The 6,000-nt window shown below is 49.0% G+C and overlaps 17 non-coding genes across 17 annotated transcripts; all 17 read right to left on the reverse strand.

Moving 5' to 3' along the window:
• Positions 1-178: 178 nt before the first annotated feature.
• Positions 179-297, reverse strand: LOC138341601 (5S ribosomal RNA). The gene has a single exon (XR_011214394.1). It is a non-coding gene; the product is annotated as a 5S ribosomal RNA (ribosomal RNA).
• Positions 298-533: 236 nt separating this feature from the next.
• LOC138341602 (5S ribosomal RNA) lies at positions 534-652 on the reverse strand. The gene has a single exon (XR_011214395.1). It is a non-coding gene; the product is annotated as a 5S ribosomal RNA (ribosomal RNA).
• Positions 653-888: 236 nt separating this feature from the next.
• LOC138341603 (5S ribosomal RNA) lies at positions 889-1,007 on the reverse strand. The gene has a single exon (XR_011214396.1). It is a non-coding gene; the product is annotated as a 5S ribosomal RNA (ribosomal RNA).
• A 236-nt stretch (positions 1,008-1,243) lies between these two features.
• LOC138341605 (5S ribosomal RNA) lies at positions 1,244-1,362 on the reverse strand. The gene has a single exon (XR_011214398.1). It is a non-coding gene; the product is annotated as a 5S ribosomal RNA (ribosomal RNA).
• Positions 1,363-1,598: 236 nt separating this feature from the next.
• LOC138341606 (5S ribosomal RNA) lies at positions 1,599-1,717 on the reverse strand. Its single transcript, XR_011214399.1, has one exon. It is a non-coding gene; the product is annotated as a 5S ribosomal RNA (ribosomal RNA).
• Positions 1,718-1,953: 236 nt separating this feature from the next.
• Positions 1,954-2,072, reverse strand: LOC138341607 (5S ribosomal RNA). Its single transcript, XR_011214400.1, has one exon. It is a non-coding gene; the product is annotated as a 5S ribosomal RNA (ribosomal RNA).
• A 236-nt stretch (positions 2,073-2,308) lies between these two features.
• Positions 2,309-2,427, reverse strand: LOC138341608 (5S ribosomal RNA). The gene has a single exon (XR_011214401.1). It is a non-coding gene; the product is annotated as a 5S ribosomal RNA (ribosomal RNA).
• Positions 2,428-2,662: 235 nt separating this feature from the next.
• On the reverse strand, positions 2,663-2,781 carry LOC138341609 (5S ribosomal RNA). Its single transcript, XR_011214402.1, has one exon. It is a non-coding gene; the product is annotated as a 5S ribosomal RNA (ribosomal RNA).
• A 236-nt stretch (positions 2,782-3,017) lies between these two features.
• Positions 3,018-3,136, reverse strand: LOC138341610 (5S ribosomal RNA). Its single transcript, XR_011214403.1, has one exon. It is a non-coding gene; the product is annotated as a 5S ribosomal RNA (ribosomal RNA).
• A 236-nt stretch (positions 3,137-3,372) lies between these two features.
• On the reverse strand, positions 3,373-3,491 carry LOC138341611 (5S ribosomal RNA). Its single transcript, XR_011214404.1, has one exon. It is a non-coding gene; the product is annotated as a 5S ribosomal RNA (ribosomal RNA).
• A 236-nt stretch (positions 3,492-3,727) lies between these two features.
• Positions 3,728-3,846, reverse strand: LOC138341612 (5S ribosomal RNA). The gene has a single exon (XR_011214405.1). It is a non-coding gene; the product is annotated as a 5S ribosomal RNA (ribosomal RNA).
• A 235-nt stretch (positions 3,847-4,081) lies between these two features.
• Positions 4,082-4,200, reverse strand: LOC138341613 (5S ribosomal RNA). The gene has a single exon (XR_011214406.1). It is a non-coding gene; the product is annotated as a 5S ribosomal RNA (ribosomal RNA).
• A 236-nt stretch (positions 4,201-4,436) lies between these two features.
• On the reverse strand, positions 4,437-4,555 carry LOC138341614 (5S ribosomal RNA). The gene has a single exon (XR_011214407.1). It is a non-coding gene; the product is annotated as a 5S ribosomal RNA (ribosomal RNA).
• A 236-nt stretch (positions 4,556-4,791) lies between these two features.
• On the reverse strand, positions 4,792-4,910 carry LOC138341616 (5S ribosomal RNA). Its single transcript, XR_011214409.1, has one exon. It is a non-coding gene; the product is annotated as a 5S ribosomal RNA (ribosomal RNA).
• Positions 4,911-5,145: 235 nt separating this feature from the next.
• Positions 5,146-5,264, reverse strand: LOC138341617 (5S ribosomal RNA). The gene has a single exon (XR_011214410.1). It is a non-coding gene; the product is annotated as a 5S ribosomal RNA (ribosomal RNA).
• Positions 5,265-5,481: 217 nt separating this feature from the next.
• On the reverse strand, positions 5,482-5,601 carry LOC138340994 (5S ribosomal RNA). The gene has a single exon (XR_011213820.1). It is a non-coding gene; the product is annotated as a 5S ribosomal RNA (ribosomal RNA).
• Positions 5,602-5,838: 237 nt separating this feature from the next.
• On the reverse strand, positions 5,839-5,957 carry LOC138341618 (5S ribosomal RNA). The gene has a single exon (XR_011214411.1). It is a non-coding gene; the product is annotated as a 5S ribosomal RNA (ribosomal RNA).
• Positions 5,958-6,000: the final 43 nt, after the last annotated feature.

Here is a 6,000-nt window from a genome sequence, read left to right on the forward strand (position 1 = left end):
GCCCCCCGCTTTAAAACCCTCCACGCACCGACGCACGACGACGCCCGTCACGCCCATCCCCGACGCCACCATCCCATATCCTAATGACGCCTCAATCCGAACGTATTTTCCGCAAAAAAAAAAATAAATGAGTATATTTTTTTTTTTCAATTACGAGATCAAATTTCAACAAAAAGGAGGGATGCAACACGAGGACTTCCCAGGGGGTCACCCATCCTAGTACTACTCTCGCCCAAGCACGCTTAACTTCGGAGTTCTGATGGGATCCGGTGCGTTAGTGCTGGTATGATCGCATCCGTCATTCATTGCACTCTAAAATCTATTAAACACAACCTTCCTCCCAACGCCCTAGCCCGCCCCCCGCTTTAAAACCCTCCACGCACCGACGCACGACGACGCCCGTCACGCCCATCCCCGACGCCACCATCCCATATCCTAATGACGCCTCAATCCGAACGTATTTTCCGCAAAAAAAAAAATAAATGAGTATATTTTTTTTTTTCAATTACGAGATCAAATTTCAACAAAAAGGAGGGATGCAACACGAGGACTTCCCAGGGGGTCACCCATCCTAGTACTACTCTCGCCCAAGCACGCTTAACTTCGGAGTTCTGATGGGATCCGGTGCGTTAGTGCTGGTATGATCGCATCCGTCATTCATTGCACTCTAAAATCTATTAAACACAACCTTCCTCCCAACGCCCTAGCCCGCCCCCCGCTTTAAAACCCTCCACGCACCGACGCACGACGACGCCCGTCACGCCCATCCCCGACGCCACCATCCCATATCCTAATGACGCCTCAATCCGAACGTATTTTCCGCAAAAAAAAAAATAAATGAGTATATTTTTTTTTTTCAATTACGAGATCAAATTTCAACAAAAAGGAGGGATGCAACACGAGGACTTCCCAGGGGGTCACCCATCCTAGTACTACTCTCGCCCAAGCACGCTTAACTTCGGAGTTCTGATGGGATCCGGTGCGTTAGTGCTGGTATGATCGCATCCGTCATTCATTGCACTCTAAAATCTATTAAACACAACCTTCCTCCCAACGCCCTAGCCCGCCCCCCGCTTTAAAACCCTCCACGCACCGACGCACGACGACGCCCGTCACGCCCATCCCCGACGCCACCATCCCATATCCTAATGACGCCTCAATCCGAACGTATTTTCCGCAAAAAAAAAAATAAATGAGTATATTTTTTTTTTTCAATTACGAGATCAAATTTCAACAAAAAGGAGGGATGCAACACGAGGACTTCCCAGGGGGTCACCCATCCTAGTACTACTCTCGCCCAAGCACGCTTAACTTCGGAGTTCTGATGGGATCCGGTGCGTTAGTGCTGGTATGATCGCATCCGTCATTCATTGCACTCTAAAATCTATTAAACACAACCTTCCTCCCAACGCCCTAGCCCGCCCCCCGCTTTAAAACCCTCCACGCACCGACGCACGACGACGCCCGTCACGCCCATCCCCGACGCCACCATCCCATATCCTAATGACGCCTCAATCCGAACGTATTTTCCGCAAAAAAAAAAATAAATGAGTATATTTTTTTTTTTCAATTACGAGATCAAATTTCAACAAAAAGGAGGGATGCAACACGAGGACTTCCCAGGGGGTCACCCATCCTAGTACTACTCTCGCCCAAGCACGCTTAACTTCGGAGTTCTGATGGGATCCGGTGCGTTAGTGCTGGTATGATCGCATCCGTCATTCATTGCACTCTAAAATCTATTAAACACAACCTTCCTCCCAACGCCCTAGCCCGCCCCCCGCTTTAAAACCCTCCACGCACCGACGCACGACGACGCCCGTCACGCCCATCCCCGACGCCACCATCCCATATCCTAATGACGCCTCAATCCGAACGTATTTTCCGCAAAAAAAAAAATAAATGAGTATATTTTTTTTTTTCAATTACGAGATCAAATTTCAACAAAAAGGAGGGATGCAACACGAGGACTTCCCAGGGGGTCACCCATCCTAGTACTACTCTCGCCCAAGCACGCTTAACTTCGGAGTTCTGATGGGATCCGGTGCGTTAGTGCTGGTATGATCGCATCCGTCATTCATTGCACTCTAAAATCTATTAAACACAACCTTCCTCCCAACGCCCTAGCCCGCCCCCCGCTTTAAAACCCTCCACGCACCGACGCACGACGACGCCCGTCACGCCCATCCCCGACGCCACCATCCCATATCCTAATGACGCCTCAATCCGAACGTATTTTCCGCAAAAAAAAAAATAAATGAGTATATTTTTTTTTTTCAATTACGAGATCAAATTTCAACAAAAAGGAGGGATGCAACACGAGGACTTCCCAGGGGGTCACCCATCCTAGTACTACTCTCGCCCAAGCACGCTTAACTTCGGAGTTCTGATGGGATCCGGTGCGTTAGTGCTGGTATGATCGCATCCGTCATTCATTGCACTCTAAAATCTATTAAACACAACCTTCCTCCCAACGCCCTAGCCCGCCCCCCGCTTTAAAACCCTCCACGCACCGACGCACGACGACGCCCGTCACGCCCATCCCCGACGCCACCATCCCATATCCTAATGACGCCTCAATCCGAACGTATTTTCCGCAAAAAAAAAATAAATGAGTATATTTTTTTTTTTCAATTACGAGATCAAATTTCAACAAAAAGGAGGGATGCAACACGAGGACTTCCCAGGGGGTCACCCATCCTAGTACTACTCTCGCCCAAGCACGCTTAACTTCGGAGTTCTGATGGGATCCGGTGCGTTAGTGCTGGTATGATCGCATCCGTCATTCATTGCACTCTAAAATCTATTAAACACAACCTTCCTCCCAACGCCCTAGCCCGCCCCCCGCTTTAAAACCCTCCACGCACCGACGCACGACGACGCCCGTCACGCCCATCCCCGACGCCACCATCCCATATCCTAATGACGCCTCAATCCGAACGTATTTTCCGCAAAAAAAAAAATAAATGAGTATATTTTTTTTTTTCAATTACGAGATCAAATTTCAACAAAAAGGAGGGATGCAACACGAGGACTTCCCAGGGGGTCACCCATCCTAGTACTACTCTCGCCCAAGCACGCTTAACTTCGGAGTTCTGATGGGATCCGGTGCGTTAGTGCTGGTATGATCGCATCCGTCATTCATTGCACTCTAAAATCTATTAAACACAACCTTCCTCCCAACGCCCTAGCCCGCCCCCCGCTTTAAAACCCTCCACGCACCGACGCACGACGACGCCCGTCACGCCCATCCCCGACGCCACCATCCCATATCCTAATGACGCCTCAATCCGAACGTATTTTCCGCAAAAAAAAAAATAAATGAGTATATTTTTTTTTTTCAATTACGAGATCAAATTTCAACAAAAAGGAGGGATGCAACACGAGGACTTCCCAGGGGGTCACCCATCCTAGTACTACTCTCGCCCAAGCACGCTTAACTTCGGAGTTCTGATGGGATCCGGTGCGTTAGTGCTGGTATGATCGCATCCGTCATTCATTGCACTCTAAAATCTATTAAACACAACCTTCCTCCCAACGCCCTAGCCCGCCCCCCGCTTTAAAACCCTCCACGCACCGACGCACGACGACGCCCGTCACGCCCATCCCCGACGCCACCATCCCATATCCTAATGACGCCTCAATCCGAACGTATTTTCCGCAAAAAAAAAAATAAATGAGTATATTTTTTTTTTTCAATTACGAGATCAAATTTCAACAAAAAGGAGGGATGCAACACGAGGACTTCCCAGGGGGTCACCCATCCTAGTACTACTCTCGCCCAAGCACGCTTAACTTCGGAGTTCTGATGGGATCCGGTGCGTTAGTGCTGGTATGATCGCATCCGTCATTCATTGCACTCTAAAATCTATTAAACACAACCTTCCTCCCAACGCCCTAGCCCGCCCCCCGCTTTAAAACCCTCCACGCACCGACGCACGACGACGCCCGTCACGCCCATCCCCGACGCCACCATCCCATATCCTAATGACGCCTCAATCCGAACGTATTTTCCGCAAAAAAAAAATAAATGAGTATATTTTTTTTTTTCAATTACGAGATCAAATTTCAACAAAAAGGAGGGATGCAACACGAGGACTTCCCAGGGGGTCACCCATCCTAGTACTACTCTCGCCCAAGCACGCTTAACTTCGGAGTTCTGATGGGATCCGGTGCGTTAGTGCTGGTATGATCGCATCCGTCATTCATTGCACTCTAAAATCTATTAAACACAACCTTCCTCCCAACGCCCTAGCCCGCCCCCCGCTTTAAAACCCTCCACGCACCGACGCACGACGACGCCCGTCACGCCCATCCCCGACGCCACCATCCCATATCCTAATGACGCCTCAATCCGAACGTATTTTCCGCAAAAAAAAAAATAAATGAGTATATTTTTTTTTTTCAATTACGAGATCAAATTTCAACAAAAAGGAGGGATGCAACACGAGGACTTCCCAGGGGGTCACCCATCCTAGTACTACTCTCGCCCAAGCACGCTTAACTTCGGAGTTCTGATGGGATCCGGTGCGTTAGTGCTGGTATGATCGCATCCGTCATTCATTGCACTCTAAAATCTATTAAACACAACCTTCCTCCCAACGCCCTAGCCCGCCCCCCGCTTTAAAACCCTCCACGCACCGACGCACGACGACGCCCGTCACGCCCATCCCCGACGCCACCATCCCATATCCTAATGACGCCTCAATCCGAACGTATTTTCCGCAAAAAAAAAAATAAATGAGTATATTTTTTTTTTTCAATTACGAGATCAAATTTCAACAAAAAGGAGGGATGCAACACGAGGACTTCCCAGGGGGTCACCCATCCTAGTACTACTCTCGCCCAAGCACGCTTAACTTCGGAGTTCTGATGGGATCCGGTGCGTTAGTGCTGGTATGATCGCATCCGTCATTCATTGCACTCTAAAATCTATTAAACACAACCTTCCTCCCAACGCCCTAGCCCGCCCCCCGCTTTAAAACCCTCCACGCACCGACGCACGACGACGCCCGTCACGCCCATCCCCGACGCCACCATCCCATATCCTAATGACGCCTCAATCCGAACGTATTTTCCGCAAAAAAAAAATAAATGAGTATATTTTTTTTTTTCAATTACGAGATCAAATTTCAACAAAAAGGAGGGATGCAACACGAGGACTTCCCAGGGGGTCACCCATCCTAGTACTACTCTCGCCCAAGCACGCTTAACTTCGGAGTTCTGATGGGATCCGGTGCGTTAGTGCTGGTATGATCGCATCCGTCATTCATTGCACTCTAAAATCGATTAAACACAACCATCCTCCCAAAGGCCCCTAGCCGCCCCCGCTTTAAAACCCTCCACGCACCGACGCACGACGACGCCCGTCACGCCATTACCACCCGGGACGCCAGACCATCCCCATGTATTTTCCGCAAAAAAAAAATAAATGAGTATATTTTTTTTTTCAATTACGAGATCAAATTTCAACAAAAAGGAGGGATGCAACACGAGGACTCTCCAGGGGGGTCACCCATCCTAGTACTACTCTCGCCCAAGCACGCTTAACTTCGGAGTTCTGATGGGATCCGGTGCGTTAGTGCTGGTATGATCGCATCCGTCATTCATTGCACTCTAAAATCTATTAAACACAACCTTCCTCCCAACGCCCTAGCCCGCCCCCCCGCTTTAAAACCCTCCACGCACCGACGCACGACGACGCCCGTCACGCCCATCCCCGACGCCACCATCCCATATCCTAATGACGCCTCAATCCGAACGTATTTTCCGCAAAAAAAAAATAAATGAGTATATTTTTTTTTTCAAAATTACGAGATCAAATTTCAACAAAAAGGAGGGATGCAACACGAGGACTTCCCAGGGGGTCACCCATCCTAGTACTACTCTCGCCCAAGCACGCTTAACTTCGGAGTTCTGATGGGATCCGGTGCGTTAGTGCTGGTATGATCGCATCCGTCATTCATTGCACTCTAAAATCTATTAAACACAACCTTCCTC

This window comes from Solanum lycopersicum, chromosome 1 (genome assembly GCF_036512215.1).
Source record: "Solanum lycopersicum chromosome 1, SLM_r2.1".
Taxonomy (NCBI): domain Eukaryota; kingdom Viridiplantae; phylum Streptophyta; class Magnoliopsida; order Solanales; family Solanaceae; genus Solanum; species Solanum lycopersicum.